General features: G+C 47.0%; 2 long non-coding RNA genes across 3 annotated transcripts in view; both read right to left on the minus strand.

Moving 5' to 3' along the window:
- Positions 1–6347, minus strand: part of LOC102240577 — a 179725-nt gene extending 173378 nt beyond the window's left edge. For both annotated transcript variants that reach the window (XR_313154.2, XR_313155.2), the window contains exon 1: positions 6220–6347. This is a non-coding gene — a long non-coding RNA (uncharacterized LOC102240577). The remainder of the gene's footprint in view (positions 1–6219) is intronic.
- A 2303-nt stretch (positions 6348–8650) lies between these two features.
- The window catches only part of LOC106724738, a 14463-nt gene continuing 2749 nt past the window's right edge, over positions 8651–20364 (minus strand). Inside the window, exons 2-3 of the long non-coding RNA XR_001360576.1 lie at positions 11394–11607; positions 8651–8775 (exon numbers count right to left, since the gene is read on the minus strand). This is a non-coding gene — a long non-coding RNA (uncharacterized LOC106724738). The remainder of the gene's footprint in view (positions 8776–11393; positions 11608–20364) is intronic.

Consider the following 20364-nt stretch of genomic DNA (forward strand, 5'->3'; position numbering starts at 1 on the left):
AAGCTATGTTTCATAGCCCATGGACACGGGCAATACTATAGTGAAGACCTGGCGGGGGGGGGGGGGGAAGAGGAGGAAGGGAAAGGGGGGGAATGGGAGATATCTGTATATCTGTAATACTATCAACAATAAAAAATATATTTAAAAGTGAAAATTTCACTTTTGGAAAAGTTAAAAAGAAAGAAGGCATGTTTGTTCATCCTGCAGACCCCTCCTCCAAATACCTGTGGAAACTAAGCAATAAATCTTTGGCCCCTTAAGCAGTGAATCTTTATATGTGTCCCTTAGATCACCATTTGAGATCCTAGATTACTAAACAACTAAATTACTTGATAGTTCGGACAAAAATCGTGTCCTTCTTTTCTGGGCTGGACCACTGCCTTTGAAATTACACTCTCTTTAAAAAGACGGGTCATTTACCCTGGGCGTGGCATCCTCTCCACCTCATCATGGACGTGCCCTGCGTGTGGAAGGTCCCTGCTGGGCTCTCCCTCTCTAGCTCAAGCCGCCATGCACCCTCCTGTGCGTTCAGATGCCCCGATGCTAGTGTGACCCTACCCAGCACGCTCCCATGGACAACCCGGAAATGCAGGGGTGTTAACACCCACAGGGGCGACGCTCCCCAGTGGGGAGCCTACTCCCTGGTTGGCCTTTGGGTTAGGGTTTGGATGGAAAGGAGCATTCTGGGCATTCCCCGGAGTCCCCGGGATTCCCCGGAGTCCCCGGGCAGGATGGAGCCAGCAGCTCCCCCTGCAGCTCCCCCATGTTGGCTCTAACACACTAAAAAACTATCTACTTCTCATTAGAAAAAGTATCAGGACTCAGACTCGGAATCCTGCTTCTTCAGCAGAAACCAAAGAGGACTGAATTAGAAAAGACACGTATTTTGTGATGCTCCAACAACGCCCCCTCCCACTAGTCACCCAGGGTTCTCTGGACAACGCCCACTGACGGCAGACACAGTCCCCGGGGTGGGGCTGAGGCTCACCCCCGGACGCCAGGAGGTAATGTGAACTGGATAAGTACAGACTGAAGAAGTGGGTGAAATCACTGGATGTACCATTTTCTTAACTAAAAGGGTCAGCTATAAATAAAAACCCCTCTGTTTCATGAGCTGGCGAGGCTTAAGGCCTTGACGTGACAAAACAATTCCACCTAAATGATGGAGGAGGAACTGTTCATCTGCATGAACTGGCACTTCTGGGGCAAAACTCTCAAAACAGAAACACTGTGTAAGACAAGACATCAGGCAGTATTTTCATGGAAACAACATTGTGCTTGGAAGTGGAGGTCAGGGTTCAAATCCCAGGCCATTACATCTCCTTCCTGGGCTCCCAAGCCACCTTAACTACTGCCGTCCAAAAAAATGCTAAGAGATCACTGACACTCAGAAAATTGGAGTAGAATGTTAAATTAGCCCAGTTGGTGTGGCTCAGTTGGTTGAGCATCATCCCAGGCACCAGCAGGTTGCCAGTTCGATTCCAGGTCAGGGCACATACCCAGGTTGCAGGCTCAATCCCCAGTAGAGGGCGTGCAGGAGGCAGCCGATGGATGTCGATGTTTCCATCTCTCTCTCTCCTTCTCCCTTCCTCTCTCTGAAAACAATAAAAACATATTTTTTAAAAAAGAATATAAAATTAAACACAGAAGGGGAAAATTAATGCCCTTCTTAGATAGATGGATCTTCCAAAAACAGCACTCGTAAGAACACCGTGTGGTCTATCACTGTGGCCTATCGTGCTGGGAGGGCTCTCAGAGTTTGCGAGTCTAGCTGTCCACCTGGAGCCGTGCACCTCCGGGGTCCATAGACACACAGCCATCAAACATGAGATGGATGTCTGTAGTCTTTGCCTTCCCAGGACCCACTACCCCCCACCCATGGTAACAATACCCTAATTTTCTTTTGGGGAACCACCCATATTTCACTCTCCACATGGTTCAGGCAGGGCCAATTCACCCCGTTACAATGACAGGCACGTGCCGATCCAGCATGCATCCCCTCCCCACAGGCTTGGCGTCAGGTCTGGCTGGACTCTCAACAGACCCAGGTGAGAGCTGTGTTCTTTATGTCGGGTTGAGCTGGTAAGATGCCAGCCCGCATGGCTGATGGACATGGTTGCAGTCACGTGGGGAGACCCTTCCTGGGAAAGCCAACAACTCAGAGAGCATTGCCAAGATTAGAAAGAGACGGCTCCTGACGGCGCCCCTCGGGCTCCTGGATCCAGCCATGCCTAACGCTACAGCTTCTTCAAACCTGCTGAGGACCAGGCACCGTGGCACTGCCTTTTGGTGTATGCCCGTTTGAGCTGAGGCCCTGTCACATGTGACCACAAAAGAATCCTGACCAAGACCAGGGACTTCATGAATTCCTTGAGACAGTGTGAGAATTTTGAGTAAATATGCACAGGTATTTTTCCCCCAGAGAGGATCAGCTCTCTTACTGGCCATTCTAATCCAGTGCCCACATTTCACAGACAAGAAAACCAAGACCCAGGTCAAGAGAGTAACTTGCCTCAGTCACACAGCAATTGGTGTTGGAGGAGGAGATGAAGAGGACGTGAGGCTGGTTGACCCACGAGCAGGACTGGGCCATCGGAGGCTTCTCCCCCCTCCCCCGTCCTTGGAATGTGCACCCACTTGCCTTCCTTGCACTAGAAGCTACCCAAGGACCAGCCTTGAGACAGCGAGGCGCTGCTGAGACCACCGGGATGGGATATGTGACTCAACCCCATGAAGGGTCTACATAATTTTAAGCATCCTACTGGGTGGGTGCAGAGATCTACTCACCTTATGGCCCAAGACAGGCCTTGTGAGTTCCCCCGCTTCTCCAACCTGCCACCCACCAATCTGGAGTGGCCTGGCTTTCTTTTTTTCTTTTCTTATAAATGTTTTTATTGATTTCAGAGAGGAAGGGACAGGGAGACAGAGATAGAAACATCAATGATGAGAGAAAATCATTGATCAGAGGCCTCCTGCACACCCCCTAATGGGGATGTAGCATGCAACCCGGACATGTGACCTGACTGGGAATCGAACCCTGACCTCCTGGTTCACAGGTCGACACTCAACCATTGAGCCACGCTGGCCTGGTGGAGTGGCCTGACTTTCTACGGTTTCTCCTATGCTGTGTGTATGGGGCCATTTTGCATGCCAACAGTTGGTGACAGAACCCAGCTCTGCTGAGTATTCCAGACCCTGTGCCTCCATCATCACCAGGAACCCTCCTCTGGCCACTCAGCATCGCCAGGTGGCTGCTAACATCGCCAGGTGCAGGCTCTCCCCTGGACCACGTCAGCTGGCAGGACTAGGGGTGAGAAGTCCAGCATCAATACTTTGAAAAGACCTCTGGAAGATTCCAATGTGCAATTAAGACAAGTACCCCAGCCATACAACATGAAAACAATGGCGAAGAAGCACGCACAACCCAACTTATCCAACATTTTTTAGTGAACCCTAAATAAAGTTACTAACATAAAATTGAGTATTTTACTCTGCCCAGGCACTGTGCTGAGGTGCTGAGGTGCAAAACTGAACAAAGACCCAGGACCTGCCCTGAAACACACTTCATGTCTTGCATAAAAGTAAGGACCATCCACACACAAAAAAGGGCTACTTTCAATCCGCAGAAGAACAGAATTCTTGGCAGCCCTGCCTTCAAATTCTCAGCCACCTGGCTCTGTCTTGCTCTCTTGAATTAAGTAAACAGCTCCTTCACAGTGCTTGCATCTATTTGAAACAGTCCACCTAGGGAATGTATGGCATTTGAGGATATTTATAAAACTTCTCATTGAGGGTGGAGTTTTTGTGCGATCCAAGTTAAATTGTTGCAGCATACATCAGACTGCTGTATCAATAAGATGCTTTATTCGAGCCTCATGGTAACCACAAAGCAAAACCCTCCAGTAGACTCACAGAAGGTAACAGTAAGGGGAAGGGAACCAAAGCTACACTACGGAAGATCATCAATGCATGAAGGAAAGCAGCAGGAGAGGGAGAGCAGGGGAGTCCTAAAGAGCTAGAAATCAATTCATCAGATGGCATCAGTAAGCCCTTTCCCTAGCAATCATTACTCTAAATGCAAATAAATTGAATTCTCCAATCAAACGACAAAGAGTGGCTGGATGGATTAAGAACAAGACCCAACTCTATGCTACCTACAGGAGACTCACTTCAGCTTTAAGAACACACAGAGGCTCAAAACGAAGGAATGGAGAGAGATAATGAACGAAGTGAAAATCAGAAGAGAGCAGGGGTAGCTATATTTATGGATAGAATCTAACAAGTACACACAGATTATACTCATTTGTTTGTTATAGCAAAACAATTAAAAATAAAGACAAGTAGAGAAGAAACAGAGTAAAGAAATTAAGTATCCATCTCTAAAGGCCTGCTTAAGTGAATTATGGTACAGCCATATGGCATATTATAAACCTATTAAAATTAAGAAGTTAAATCTGTACATAATTCAATGCCAATAACTCACTCATTTACAAAAACGATTTATTGTGTGTCTGTCACGTGCCAAATCCTGTTCTCGGCACTGGGGAGCAGCAGAAAATGAGACATGGAGGGTCTCTCTTCTCAAAGAGGAAGAGGGGTGGGAGACAACGAATACACAAGCCAATCTCAGGAAGAGATGAATGCTGGGTGAAGATGTGCTGAAGGGAGCTGGGAGAGGGGCCGCCTCTGATGGGTGTCCATGGACGTCCCCTCCGAGGAAGCCATGCTTGAGCTGAGACCTCAGTGACGAGAAAGAGCCAACCCTTTCTCGAAGAACATGAAGATGTAGAGGAGGAACACTCTAGGGAAAGGAGACAGTGAGGGCAAAGGCCTTAGGTGGGAATATGCTTGGCTTGTTCGAGGGAAGTGTGGCTGCAGCAGAGTAAGTGAAGGAAACGTGGAATGAGACGAGGTTGGAGAAATGCTGGAGACCCATGCTTCTTCTGTTCTACCTCTTACACCCGTGTCCTCAGCTTCTCTACTTGCAACATGGAGTTACTGGTCACTGACAGCTTTTATCGCCTAGGGCAGTGACGGCGAACCTTTTGAGCTCGGCGTGTCAGCATTTTGAAAAACCCTAACTTAACTCTGGTGCCGTGTCACATATAGAAATTTTTTGATATTTGCAACCATAGTAAAACAAAAGACTTATATTTTTGATGTTTATTTTATATATTTAAATGCCATTTAACAAAGAAAAATCAACCAAAAAAATGAGTTTGCGTGTCACCTTTGACACGCGTGTCATAGGTTCGCCATCACTGGCCTAGGATCTCTGCATGAAATCTGTGCAACAGGCTGGACAGGCCTATCACTCCCCCCTGAGGAAGCTGAGACTCGAAATGTTTGTTGACTTAGCCCGAAAGCACACAGTTTGTAGTCACCAGAATCAGGACTCAAATTCGTGTCTCCTGGTTGTTACCATGATAACCTTGCCCAGCACTGTACCCTCTTCCCCTCTTGTGTATTTCAATAACAGCAGTAGCAGCAACCCTCAATTCTGAAGTGAGTCTTCATAACCTCCAAGACTTTGTAGAAGGGATTGAACCCCAGTGATATGGATAGATTGAGTGTTTCAGTCTTCAGCTTAAGGCCACAATGGGTTTTATTTTTAATATAAGTTATTGCTTACATATTGATCTCTCCTAACAAAACAGGGGAGGTCAAGGTGTCGGGACTGTCCATGGTACGAAACTTGGGTAGGCAGAGAACTTAGGGGTGGAGCATATGAGGGACACCAGCAGTGTCCACTCTACGTCCACAGTCACACGGCTTGTGGGCGGTGAGACCAGGATTTGAACTGGTAGTTCTCTAAGTCAAAGCGTGTGCTCTTTCCAAGAATCGGGACAGTGCATGGGAAGGACCAGCAGAGCACCTGACTCACAGTAACAGCTCAATTAACTGCAGCTGCTGTTATGGTATGTACACTGTGCTATTAAAAAGGTCTCTCCCTAGTCACTGGGTCTAATAGCCAAGATCCAAAGGATTCAGAAGTGCAGGCTGGGAGGATTCCAGAGGGTTCCCAAGCCATGAACCCTGCCCGCATCATTCACACAAAAGCTGGCGGTCCTGCTCCATTTCTCAGAACAGAATCTGCTGGGGACGGGGAGATTAATCAGGCTTCATTAATTCTGCAAAATAAACCATGGCGTGTTTGCCAGCGCACCCCGAGCATTATCATAAATCACCGAAATGAAATGAAAATCACTGAAAGCGCACCTGTCTGAGCAGAGGCGCGGCCTGCACTCCAGCGCCAGGAGCAGAAGGTCACGGCATCAGTGGCTTCCCAGTGGCTTCATGGCTTCCGGAGCCTTCCAGTGACCAGTGGGCCCAGCTGCACGGCGCTCCTGTTGGATCATTAACAGAGTCTCATTAACAGAGTCGTGAACATTAGCCCCTCAGTTCACTCCAATGCCTGCCTGAGGGCTTTTGGTAGATTAGAATTCATTCAAAAATATTTACTCCCTCCTGGGACGAGTACACTGTTTTCCTTGGTCTTGGTCACATGACTGCCCTGGGCCATGGCATAAAGCAGGCCCACTGCAAAGCAGGGGTTGAAATGGGCTTGCACAGTTGGGCATGCTCTGCCCTCAGCATGAGAAGACTATATGCTGACAAGTTCATGGGTCCAGGGACGATGGGAGACCCGTGCAGCAGACCTTGACCCAGCCAGCAGGTAGAGACGCCCAGTCCTGCCCAGCCTGAATCAGCTGGTCCCCAGCTGATGCACAGACAAAAGGACTAAAATAGGTGCCTATCTCTGGATCAGCAGCAGTAGTTGGCTGATCCAACGCTCGCCCTGCAAACATATGTACAATATCAGTGACACCAACTAAAAATGCATTAGAAGGATCCTGGGCTTTGAAGGAGTTCATTTGAGTCTTAGTTTAAGCATTTAGTTACTTTGGGGCCCTCATGAAAATGATTAAAATTCTCTGACACATGATTTCCTGAACTCTGAAATAAAAGTGATAATATTTACTTATAGGGGAATACTATGGACTGAATTGATCCCCCAAAAAAACAAGTCATTGAAGCCCTACCCCCCAGAAGGGAGGGCTTCCTGAGATGGAGCCTAGAAGGAGGAAATTAATGTTAAATAAGGTCATAAGGTTGGGGTCCTGATCACATCAGGGGGATACTATGGACTGAATTGATCCCCCCCAAAAACAAGTCATTGAAGCCCTACCCCTCAGTATGCCTGCATTTGGAGATGGAGCCTAGAAGGAGGAAATTGTTAAATAAGGTCATAAGGTTGGGGTCCTGATCACATAGGATTAGTGTTCTGACAAGAGACACCAAAGCATCTCTCTCTCCCCTCTTCCCTCCGGCCCCCAAGCTACCCTGTGAGGATAACATGAGAAGGTGACTGCCTACATTTGCTGATCTTGGACTTCACAGCCTCCAGAACAGAGAAATATATTTCTATTGTTTAAGCCACCCTGTCTATGGTGTCTGGTGATAGCGGCCTGAGCAGACTAGTACAGAGAAATTCAGAATGTTATATTAATTGCCTAGCACACAATGGGGCTGAGATTGCAAACTCTAGCCAGAGAGTTGGGCAAAAAGTAGGTCATTCCTACACTGAAAATAAGTAATGTTAGAAATGCATTTTCCTCTAATATGGTCCTAAAACCTAAAATGAGTTTGCGTGTCACCTTTGACACGCGTGTCATAGGTTCGCCATCACTGGCCTAGGATCTCTGCATGAAATCTGTGCAACAGGCTGGACAGGCCTATCACTCCCCCCTGAGGAAGCTGAGACTCAAAATGTTTGTTGACTTAGCCCAAAAGCACACAGTTTGTAGTCACCAGAGTCAGGACTCAAATTCGTGTCTCCTGGTTGTTACCATGCTAACCTTGCCCAGCACTGTACCCTCTTCCCCTCTTGTGTATTTCAATAACAGCAGTAGCAGCAACCCTCAATTCTGAAGTGAGTCTTCATAACCTCCAAGACTTTGTAGAAGGGATTGAACCCCAGTGATATGGATAGATTGAGTGTTTCAGTCTTCAGCTTAAGGCCACAATGGGTTTTATTTTTAATATAAGTTATTGCTTACATATTGATCTCTCCTAACAAAACAGGGGAGGTCAAGGTGTCGGGACTGTCCATGGTACGAAACTTGGGTAGGCAGAGAACTTAGGGGTGGAGCATATGAGGGACACCAGCAGTGTCCACTACTCTACGTCAGTCACACGGCTTGTGGGCGGTGAGACCAGGATTTGAACTGGTAGTTCTCTAAGTCAAAGCGTGTGCTCTTTCCAAGAATAATCACAGTGCATGGGAAGGACCAGCAGAGCACCTGACTCACAGTAACAGCTCAATTAACTGCAGCTGCTGTTATGGTATGTACACTGTGCTATTAAAAAGGTCTCTCCCTAGTCACTGGGTCTAATAGCCAAGATCCAAAGGATTCAGAAGTGCAGGCTGGGAGGATTCCAGAGGGTTCCCAAGCCATGAACCCTGCCCGCATCATTCACACAAAAGCTGGCGGTCCTGCTCCATTTCTCAGAACAGAATCTGCTGGGGACGGGGAGATTAATCAGGCTTCATTAATTCTGCAAAATAAACCATGGCGTGTTTGCCAGCGCACCCCGAGCATTATCATAAATCACCGAAATGAAATGAAAATCACTGAAAGCGCACCTGTCTGAGCAGAGGCGCGGCCTGCACTCCAGCGCCAGGAGCAGAAGGTCACGGCATCAGTGGCTTCCCAGTGGCTTCATGGCTTCCGGAGCCTTCCAGTGACCAGTGGGCCCAGCTGCACGGCGCTCCTGTTGGATCATTAACAGAGTCTCATTAACAGAGTCGTGAACATTAGCCCCTCAGTTCCGAAGGGGCCCTAGTGCTGTGTGTGCATTTTTGCTCAGATTATGTAAAGACTAAGCCACCCTCCAAGGAGATGAGAAGTTTGAGAGGCAATGGTTTGTTTTTCAAGCCACCGCTTCTTCAAAAAGCCTGACTGGGCCTTAAAGACCCGGGAAGGATTAGTAACATGTCCAAGGTCACACAAGTCATTGACAGCAGATCTGGGACCAGAATTCGGGACTCCTGATCCTCAGTCTCGTACTCTTTCCACTCCAATGCCTCTGCCTGAGGGCTTTTGGTAGATTAGAATTCATTCAAAAATATTTACTCCCTCCTGGGACGAGTACACTGTTTTCCTTGGTCTTGGTCACATGACTGCCCTGGGCCATGGCATAAAGCAGGCCCACTGCAAAGCAGGGGTTGAAATGGGCTTGCACAGTTGGGCATGCTCTGCCCTCAGCATGAGAAGACTATATGCTGACAAGTTCATGGGTCCAGGGACGATGGGAGACCCGTGCAGCAGACCTTGACCCAGCCAGCAGGTAGAGGCGCCCAGTCCTGCCCAGCCTGAATCAGCTGGTCCCCAGCTGATGCACAGACAAAAGGACTAAAATAGGTGCCTATCTCTGGATCAGCAGCAGTAGTTGGCTGATCCAACGCTCACCCTGCAAACATATGTACAATATCAGTGACACCAACTAAAAATGCATTAGAAGGATCCTGGGCTTTGAAGGAGTTCATTTGAGTCTTAGTTTAAGCATTTAGTTACTTTGGGGCCCTCATGAAAATGATTAAAATTCTCTGACACATGATTTCCTGAACTCTGAAATAAAAGTGATAATATTTACTTATAGGGGAATACTATGGACTGAATTGATCCCCCAAAAAAACAAGTCATTGAAGCCCTACCCCCCAGAAGGGAGGGCTTCCTGAGATGGAGCCTAGAAGGAGGAAATTAATGTTAAATAAGGTCATAAGGTTGGGGTCCTGATCACATAGGATTAGTGTCACAGCCTCCAGAACTGAGAAATACATTTCTATTGTTTAAGCCACCCTGTCTATGGTGTCTGGTGATAGCGGCCTGAGCAGACTAGTACAGAGAAATTCAGAATGTTATATTAATTGCCTAGCACACAATGGGGCTGAGATTGCAAACCTCTAGCCAGAGAGTTGGGAAAAAAGTAGGTCATTCCTACACTGAAAATAAGTAATGTTAGAAATGCATTTTCCTCTAATATGGTCCTAAAACCTTGGTTTTTAGCTGGGCACAAGACACCCAGAAGAAAAACTACACCTCCCAGATTTCTTTGCAGCTAATTCGGTTTGACTATGTGACAAAGGTATGCCCAAGAAGATGGAAGGGCCATATACAACTCCTGGGACATGTCCTTAAAGAAAGAGAGGACATCCTTCCCCCACTTCCTCATTCTTACTGGCTGGAATGTGGACTTGAGGGCTGGCGCTCAAGCAACCACTTTGGAATAGGGACCCACACGCCATGTACAGCAGAAAGGAGGCAGAAGGAGCCTAGGTTCTGACATCATGGTACCAGGCCTGGACCACCTGCTTATGGACTTCCATAATGTAAGAGACAAACTACTAACGGGAGTGAGCCCCTGATTGAGGGCAGCCCTGCTCAGCACCACTTGGGAGCTTCTTAGAAATTCTAATTCAGTCCCCACGACAGACCTCCTGAACCAGAATCTCTGGGACCAAGGAATCTGTGTTCCCACAAGCCGCCCAGGGGATTCTTAGCTGGCCAACCCTGAAGAGGTACAGATGCAAAGATTTCCACCACACCCACCTCGCCCGGTGACTGACAGAATGCTCCGAAAGAGCAGGTTCTGTCCAGGACTTGGCAGATTATATAAAGCCAGGAAGGATGGCAAAGCCAATAACTGACAATGTCAAGATTTAAAATGGTTTTGACAGAGTGGAATACTGGACCAAAGCCAAGCAGATGGATGTAATGGGGATGTATAAAAAGCAAATCAAAATGTTCTTTTTTTATTGAAGGAAATATAAAATGTTCTACTCTTTGCCTTTCTTAAATTAAAAAGAAGAAATGTAAAATTACATATTTCAAAATACAGCAAATAAAGCTATCAATCAATGCCAATGGTGGCTAGTGAGAGGGACGAAGGAAAGAGAGAGGATCAGGAAAGAGGATGAAAGCAAAACCCAAAGTAACCAAGAGCTAGAGAGTCCAGGATGGAAAAGGAGAATGGAGGCCCCAGGCCAGGATCCATCTGTAGAGACTAAGATGACCTCTGCCACTGGAGGTCCTCAGGATAAGGAGTCAGATTACACTGAAGCCTACTCTGAGCCAGGCACTGTGTTATGTGTGTTATGCAAACGCATCTTTGTTTCTCAGATGCAAAGACTGAAGCGCAGAGAGGCTGAGTAAGTTACCCAAGGCCACACAGGCAACACAGGTGGAAGCAGGATATGAACCTGGGTGGCTAGAGTTCAGGGCTGTGACCCTCACCACCCTGTGCACTCTACCCTGAGGTGCTGCCCACTCTTGTGACAGATCAGCTTCTCCTGATGGAAAGCCTGGCATAAAAATAGGGAAATCCATTACCTCCTATTACTGTAAGTGCAGAGGTAGGGTGGGTCCTGGTGTACCAGGATTATCGGCTCAAAGGCGTGGTCACAGATACAAGTTCTGTTCATTCCCGGCTGCCAGGTCCTCAGCATCCAGCTTCATCCGAAGGCCGGCTCTGCTCCTAGTTCCACTGTGCTTCTTACCCACCCCCAGGAAGGGAGCGCAGCCTTCAGCCCAAACACGGAATGCCCTGGAATACAGAGTCTGTAACTCAGTGTTACTGTGCCGAACTGGGCACATGACCATTCCCAGACAACAGGGGTCCTTCCTCGGGAATGCAGCGAGCTAACTGTGAGAGACCAGTCAGGGCCGAACCCTGGAAGCGGGGATGGCATCACCAGACCAGGGCTGTGTGGTACCCAGGACAAACAGGCTCCACTATCAGTTGTGATTCTCTCCCTTTTTTCTTCTGAAGCAAATCAAGTTCCCTCATTTGTTTGAGTCCTAGCGAAATAATAAATACTGGGAAAACTCATAAAAGATTCCTTAGTACCTTGGGGATAAAACCATAAACGCCTCTTTCCTACTCTTCAGCAGCCTTCCTGACCTGCAGAGGCGTCCCAGGGGAAGACACCCTGCGGCAGCAACCCACAGGCTTCCCTTGACAGGTACAATGATCTTCTGTCAGGGGAGGCCAGCGTGTGCTGATGGGAGCAGGCGCCGGAGGAGGAGGCAGGTCCAGCATTTGTGGCACGTCTAGGTGCCTAGAATGATGTGTCCTACTTTATTACTTACCTATTTTAATCATTATGAGGAGACTAGAGGCCCAGTGCACGAATTCATGCATGGGTGGGGGCGATTGGGGCCAATTGGGTCGGCCAGCTGGTGAGAGGGACTGCAGGAGGTTGGCTAGCCACAGGAGGTTGGCTGTGGGAGCGCACTGACTACCAGGGGGCAGCTCCTGAGTTGAGCATCTGCACCCTAGTGGTCAGTGCACATCATAGCGACTGGTTGACTGGTTGGTTGGTCGTTCAGTCATTTTATATAGAGAGATAATAATATTAACCCCATTTTACAGATAACAGAGCCAAGGCCCAGCATTGCTGTGCAATTGGCTCAGGGTCATTCAGTTTGTCAAGGGGCAGAGGTGGGTTTCAAACTCAAGTCTATCTAATGCTTCCCCAGTTCTTTCCCCCGCACCACACCGACCTGATCCAGGATCATTATCATCATCGAACCTTTTGACTGCAATTTCCTGGCTACTTCTTACCTGCTCTCTGGCCCATGTTGATTGAGAGAACTACTTACTCTCAGCTTGTAACAGACTTTATGAAATTGTCTAAGTATTGAACACTTACTATGTGCCAAGAACGGTATGCATACAATTTGTTTATCCTGCCAATAACCCTGTGATACTGTTTATTATGCAGAATGCTTTGGTTGCTACTGACAGAATCCCACATAAACCATGAGTCAATGGCCACCTCCATGATTCCTTTCTGGTTATGACTCTGTCTAGACTTAACTGCAAGTATCTTGAATTTATCTGGCTTCAATGGGAAAACCACATTTGGAATCTTTTTTCCCTGGAGCCATTTTGTCCAATTTAAAAGATATAACTGTTGCCACCTTAATCAATCCAGAGGTTTTAAAAGAGGAATCACACCTTCTATTGGTCCTTGTCACAAGGCTGAATGTTAACCAGCCTTTGTCACTGAAAGATGTTTTCTCTTTTATTGTTTGCAAATCAGAATCAGTTACAGCCTCTAGCCCTGTGAGTTGTCAATTTTCTGGACATTTCTACTTTCTATCATCTCTCCAAAATGGACAGTGTTTTGCTTAACTCGATTTTCTCTAGTAGTGCTTCATTATGTATAGACCGTTGCATCTTGGGAATGTCACATACTGTTCATAGCCTCTTTGCCTAAAATCACAAGCTCATTCAGTACATATCTGTTTTCCCAGTGGCCACAGGTGACAGTTTTACCAAATGCATCACAACTCGATAACATGGGTTGCCTTTATCTATCCTTCAATAACATATTTTTTGCTTACTACTCCCAACCCAAGTTAATGCCCCATAATTTAGGTTTTCTGCTATGGCAACACCTCAATTACAGATCCCAACTGTTGTATCATCAGCCTCGCCTAATTGATGCTGGGGTAACAACAAACGAACCCCACATCTTTACAAAAGGCAAGATTGATTCCCTGCTGTGGCCATGGCCTTTGACAGGCTGTGATTAGCTTCACGTTCTCTTTATTCAGGGACTCGGATTGAAGTCCTATCCAGTATCTGAGACATGCCAGCTGGTGGCAAAAGGAAAAGAAAAACGGAGCCCGTGTGCCTCTGCTTAGAAATGGCACATGTACTCCTGGTCACGTGCCATTGACCAAGCAAGTCACATGGTCAAAGCCGACTTCAATACCCTTCTCTCCCAGGGAAGGGCAGCACAGAGACCCACATGAAGGCAGCAGATATTTTTGAGCAAACGAAACAATCTATGGAGCCGTACGCTGGTAAATGAATAAAAGCCCTGATTTGTAGCACTTGCCAATTTCCATGGTGTAAACACTCCCACAATAGCCAATTTCAAGCTACCAAGGAGATGTCACGGAATGCAGAGTCAGGAAGAGGTGTGTGTGGTCAGCTCTTGTAAGCCGGTGTGAGCAGGCTACAGCATAGCCCTAAGCCCACCTCATTTTAACTCAATCAGTTACTAAACATAAATTGAGCGATACCTGTTCAACAGTACGAATATGAAATTTTGCTGTGACTAGAGCGAGAGAGGTTTGACTCAGCATCAACCTGCCTTAAGCCTAAACTAGGATTTGCAGTCGGAGTGAGGAGGACTTAAGACAACCCAAAATTAAGTCTTCACATTATTTGCTATTCCTGTATTCATTGGCAAATTCAAGTGGAGAGTAAGAATGTGAGATTAAAATAAAAATCATCTTTGCCTCTATAAATAAGATTCAGCCCCAGGTTCCTCCTTTGCAGAAATTCTTATTAAGGACTTGGCTCCCCTCCCAGAAAAAATAAGGTAGAGATCATTTAAAACCCTTTAATTCCAAATTATTCCTGATGGGAGTTATTTGTGAGTATACCTACTTTTTAATGTTTACCATATTAACTTTTTTTCCCCCAGTAAAAATGTGCTTAAAATATCCATGATCTTGGAACTAGCTCTTACATACACAAGTTGCCTTTTTTTTCAAAGAGCACTCTTTGTGCACATTGACATCACCGCTGTAGTGACATTGAGCAGGTCGCTTACATGCCCTGAATTTGCTTTCTCATCTTGGAGATAATTCCTTATTCCTTGCTGCTCCTTCTAACCTTGCAAGGCCATTATGAGGCTTGACTACCTGGCATATACAGGGCACCTAGGAGAGTACCTTGCACACGGTGGTTACTCAGTAAATACTCCTTCCTATGTATTACCTTGGAAACTGATAAAGGACTCCCATGATTATCACTGAGGCTTGGAGCTGGAGGGTTTGTTCCTATCTAACATAGCGCGGGCTTCATTCATAGCCTCGGAGCATTTGGCAGGAGCAATTTGGCGGTTGATTGTAAGGACATCTGACAGGAGTGACTTTTGCAGCTCCCCTAGACGCATGGATTTTATCACAATCTAACCAACCTCACCTCTCTGGCTGTTACTGCATTGTGTCTCTTGGCCTCTAGCTTGGTTCAAATTGTCAGCCCAACAGAAAGACGGGATGGTTGGCCCCAGGGCACGCTCCTGGCCTCCAGGGGTGGACCCAGGCCCCATCCTGGGGAGAACAGAAAGCTCACCTAGCCATGCTGCAGTCCTTCATGCTGATTCTCACATAAAATATCAACAGGAAATTCCATCCCTACAGTCATTTTGGAGGAGCTGAGGGCCATTCGGACACAGACGCCTGGCCTAGTGCTGCATGCCACATTAAGGTCACAGGACAGACATCACAGAGAGATCATGATGACTCAGAAAAAACAGCCTACTACCTTCCTGGGGACCACTCGCTCCTCCCTCAGGCCCTGAAATGGTCAAGGTTACTATTTCTGACATCTTAGAGCGCTTTGACATAAAGCATAATGGTGAGGAAGATGTTGATATTGATCATGACAAGAGCAAAAATGAAGAAAGTGGCCTGAGGCTCTGCCCCCAGCTGTCCGGTAATGGGCATGGAGGTTTGTATGTGTGTGTGTGGCTCAGTGATCTGTATGTGTGTGTATTAGTTCCTCCTGGTGGCCTTTTTAAAACTAATTATCAGCTTCTGGAACTGTGTGACAGTGACTTACTATCTACACTAATAAAAGAGAAACATGGTAATTAGCGTACGACCACTACTCTTCCCATTGGCTAATCAGCATATCCTTATGCAAATTAACTGTCAGCCAAGATGGCGGCCGGCGGCCAGGCAGCTGGAAGCGAACATGAGGCTTGCTTGCTCCAGTGACTGCAGACTCCAACGTTCCCCACCTGACTTGCTGGCCTCTGAGCTGCAACTCTAAGAAACTTTGTGACAAATATAGAAGCTAAACAAAACTCCAGAAACCAGCTTTCAGCCGGCCGGGATCTCAGAGCTGGAGTTATACATTGTTTCGATTATAGAACGCAAACAAACCAGATACCTGCTTTCAGCAGCGGAAGCCTCAGAGCTAGAGCCAGAGCTAAAGCTGGCCCAGAATAAAAAAAATAAAAGAAAAAAAGGAGCGGTTGGGAGCTTCAGTCAACTGCCTGCCTGAAAGCAGCCCTCAGCTCCTCACCCAGACTGGCCAGGCACCCCAGTGGGGACCCCCACCCTGATCCAGGACACCCTGATCAGCCCTGCTCTGTGGGTGATAGAGGGCGGTTCCCCAACCCCGATCTGCCCTGCTCTGTGTGTGACAGGGGGCGGTGCCCTAACTCCCCTATCGGCCCTACTCTGTGAGCGACAGGGGGGAGCTCCCCAACCCCCTGATGGGCCCTGCTCTGTGCGTGACAGGGGGGAGCTCCGCAACCTCCCCATCGACCCTGCCTTGAGTGTGATAGGGGGCGGTGCCCCAACCCCCCAATCAACCCTACCCTGAGCGTGACTGAGGGTGGCATCGCAACCTCCCAATCCGCCCTGCTCTGTGCATGACAGGGGGCGGCGCCCCAACTCCCCAATCAGCCCTGCTCTGAGCCCGACCAGGGGCTGCACCTAGGGATTGGGCCTGCCCTCTGCCACCCAGGAGCAGGCCTAAGCCAGCAGGTCATTATCTCCCGAGGGGTCCCAGACTGCGAGAGGGCACAGGCCAGGCTGAGGGACCCCCCCCGTGCATGACAGGGGGCGGCGCCCCAACTCCCCAATCAGCCCTGCTCTGAGCCCGACCAGGGGCTGCACCTAGGGATTGGGCCTGCCCTCTGCCACCCAGGAGCAGGCCTAAGCCAGCAGGTCGTTATCTCCCGAGGGGTCCCAGACTGCGAGAGGGCACAGGCCGGGCTGAGGGACCCCCCCTTCCCCCCGAGTGCACAAATTTTTGTGCACCGGGCCTCTAGTGTGTATATAAAGGCCATCGAAGACTTGGAATAAAACTACTTGATTGGGGGCTCCGAAATTAGGAATTTAAGCCTACTTGTATGTATGAGCAGCTCCACGAATATGGGGGTGTCAATATGGACGTGTCAATATGGACATATCATTTACTTTTCTAGTTAACCCACTGAAGAAAGCTTGCTTCTATAACAAATAACCTCCCAGATTTTCATTTATTTCTTGCTCAGGTAACAGTCCAAGTCAACTGTGTCTACAGGTCGCTTTCTTCCCCAGAGTGACCCAGGGCTACAGGCTGATGACACTCCTTCCTGGACAAGGGAGTCATGGACTCACCTACTGAAGATCAGCCAACCTAACTTCCTGGCACCTCTTATGAAAGAATGAAGAGGGAAAAGAAACGGGGCGGGGGGGGGGAGGTCGATAAAAGCTTCATTCACTGGGACACCCTGGTATATTGCATTGTCTGCAATGGATGAGCCAGCTGTCATCTCCAGGTTTTAGTGGATAAATGTCTATCAAAGAGGATCTGGAGAACACCTTCCTACATAAAATGGCATGAATAAGCTGAAAAAAGCGTAAGTTTTATTGTTTAAAAAATCAGGTAATAGTTTTTCTAAAATTTGTAATTAGTGGGGGTTTTTTGTTTTTTAATATATTTTTATTGATTTCAGAGAGGAAGGGAGAGGGAGAGATAGAAACATCAATGATGAGCCCTAGTGGGTTTGGCTCAGTGAATAGATCATCAGCCTACAGACTAAAGGGTCCCAGGTTCAATTCCTGTCAAGGTCACATGCCCAATGTTTCTATCTCTCTCTCCCTCTCCCTTCCTCTCCAAAATTAAAAAAAAAAATTTTTAAAGAAACATCAATGAGGAGAGAGAATCATTGATCAGCTGCCTCCTGCACACCGCCGACCGGGGACTAAGCCCACAACCCGGGCATGTGCCCTGCCCGGGAATCGAATCGTGACCTCCTGGTTCATAGATCAATGCTCAACCACTGAGCCACGCCGGCCGGGCTGTAATTAGGGTTTAATACATTTGTTGAATCCAGCCTTTTGAATCATGCCTGGAACTTAGATGCTCTATTGTTGTTTATTAGAATAAACACATGAATGGTAGTGATATCAGTTTAATGAGCACTCTGAAATATGCACTTAGGTGAACTTGCAATCAAATCTGACTTGGCCAAATCTTTAGATAAAACTTTGTACAATAATATCCATTGGAGTTTTTTAGATGATAACTGGTAAGCATTCAATAAATATTGATTTGTATTATCGGAGGTATAATCAGGATCACTTAAATTGCCAAGGTAGACAGAGATGTGCCTGGTATATGTCACTCAGCATTGCTACATGTTTATGCAGGTTGGGTACTATATAGCCCCAGAGGGACACCAGGTAAATAGCTCACCCTGGGGTTGTGCAGTGCACAGCCTGCAGACAGCTTGCTAATTTCAATGCATCGGTTTTCACAGGTGATTCACCTTGTTCATTCCCAGGACTAAGTGAGCGGGTCTGGTTAACTGTGTGTGTGGGCTCTCTCTTCCTCACTTCTTCCTCATTCCCCACCTCCCCCTACAAGCTGATGCTCTGGTCAAAGATGTTGCCCTTCCCAGAGAGAGTGCCCTCCAGTCAAGGGGGTGCTTCCAATTCTGCCTGAGCTCTGACTCAAACTCCAAGGGCCTCCTGTGATCCTGGAGCAACGAGTCCTTCGAGACCAGAACTGAATGTTCTTCCCCTTTTTCTAATGAGGCCCTTTTGCACACATACCTGGCTCTCTTCTGACCCCACTTTTTAAGGTTTGCCTTTTAAATGCCAAGATTCGCCTTAGCTCAGCTGACAATGTCACGAATTCAAATACATTTCCCTTTACTGGCTTCCAAAAAGGTGTCAGCTGAGTCCTTCATATTCCAAAAGCCAATTTTAAACATCCTAGCTTTACGGGCCCAACCTTTTGTATTCTAAAATTAAGGAACCATCATTTCAGTTATGGAAAAATAATTATAAAAAGAAAAGAAAAACACGGCCCTCATTCAGCCTGACTTGTGTGCATACTCACTGCATGTAATGCAGTCCTATTTCTTCCTGTTGAAGCAACAGGGGCCCTGATATTTCTGATACAAAGTAGAAGACCATGGTCTTGAGAAAACAGGGGTGGACACTAACAAACGTGAGTCACCAGCAGGAGCAAAATACCTACCATAATAGTCTATTTCCAAATTAGGTGAACTTGTAATCAAAACCGACTTAGCCAACAACTAAAAGTGTGACCCTGGCCCAGTCCGGTTCCCACCTTAAGCTTTAGTTTCCTTATGTGAACCAATGCCAACAGTATAGGGTTGATGGGGGATTGATTAACTGAGCTAATGAATGGAATGTATTAAGTTCCCGATATGTGGTAGGTCTTTCATATCTCATCGCCACCCTTTCATTCATTCGTTATTTCAAGTACCTACTTATTACCGGCATAATACTAGGGTATCGCTTTATGAGAATCAAAGAAATGTAATAGCGTTGTTCCTTCATGGAGCTTATAATACATTCATTCATTCAATAAACGAGTATTGAGTGTCCACCTTGTGCCAGACAACCTGGTAGGTGTTAGAGTTACAAACATGAATAAAATAAGCCAAGGCCCCAGCCTTCCAGTAGCTCACATTCCAGTGGGGAAGATAAGACATGTAAATACATGCTACCACTTCAGAGTAAGCAAGCATTGCTTGATCTTTTTCAAAGATGCCTCTTTACATAATTTTCCCCTATTCTGGGAACAACATCAGATACATCTGCCAATTACCTCATCCCTAACATCTGAAAAATCTCTCATTCTAGGCCCCCAATAGCAGTGAAGAAACGACTACCTCTTCTTCCCTGGACCTCTTACTTCTTGCTCTGCTCAGGATCGCATGCTACTGCCAAAGCCTTCTTCCATAGCATGAGTGTGACGTGTAATTTCAGGTGCATTTTAGAGCAGTCCAAGATTTATGGAGAACCCGTAACTTGCCAGAAAATCTTAAGTTCGGAGTTATAAGCAAGGCAAAGTCTGCTCCTAACAACTTTATGAAATAGGCAGGGTGCCCACTCAGCCAATTCAATGGCTGGTTGTTCAGTAGCGTTGCGGTTCTGAGGAAGGCGCTGGAAATGCAAAGTGGAGGTAGCATGATTCCTGCCATTAAAGAGTTTTACAGTCTGATGGAGAAGGCAAATAAATCAAGCTTTAACAGGATGGGTAATAAGTGCTGTGTTAGACCATAAGATGTTAGAATCGGGGCAGCTAATCTATACATGGATGTTCAAAGCAGCTTTCTATAGGTGACATGTGCGTAAATCATAGAGCACAAAGTCTTCGAGGAACAGTGCCCCAAGCAAGGTGTACCGGTTAATAATGCGGATTTTTTTTCAATAGATGGAGTTACACATATGTTGATATATATGCAATTTGATATGTATGCTATTTTGTTGTATTGACAGCAAGCTTCAAAACTTCACGTGT

This window comes from Myotis brandtii, unplaced genomic scaffold (assembly GCF_000412655.1).
Source record: "Myotis brandtii unplaced genomic scaffold, ASM41265v1 scaffold1214, whole genome shotgun sequence".
NCBI classification, from domain to species: domain Eukaryota; kingdom Metazoa; phylum Chordata; class Mammalia; order Chiroptera; family Vespertilionidae; genus Myotis; species Myotis brandtii.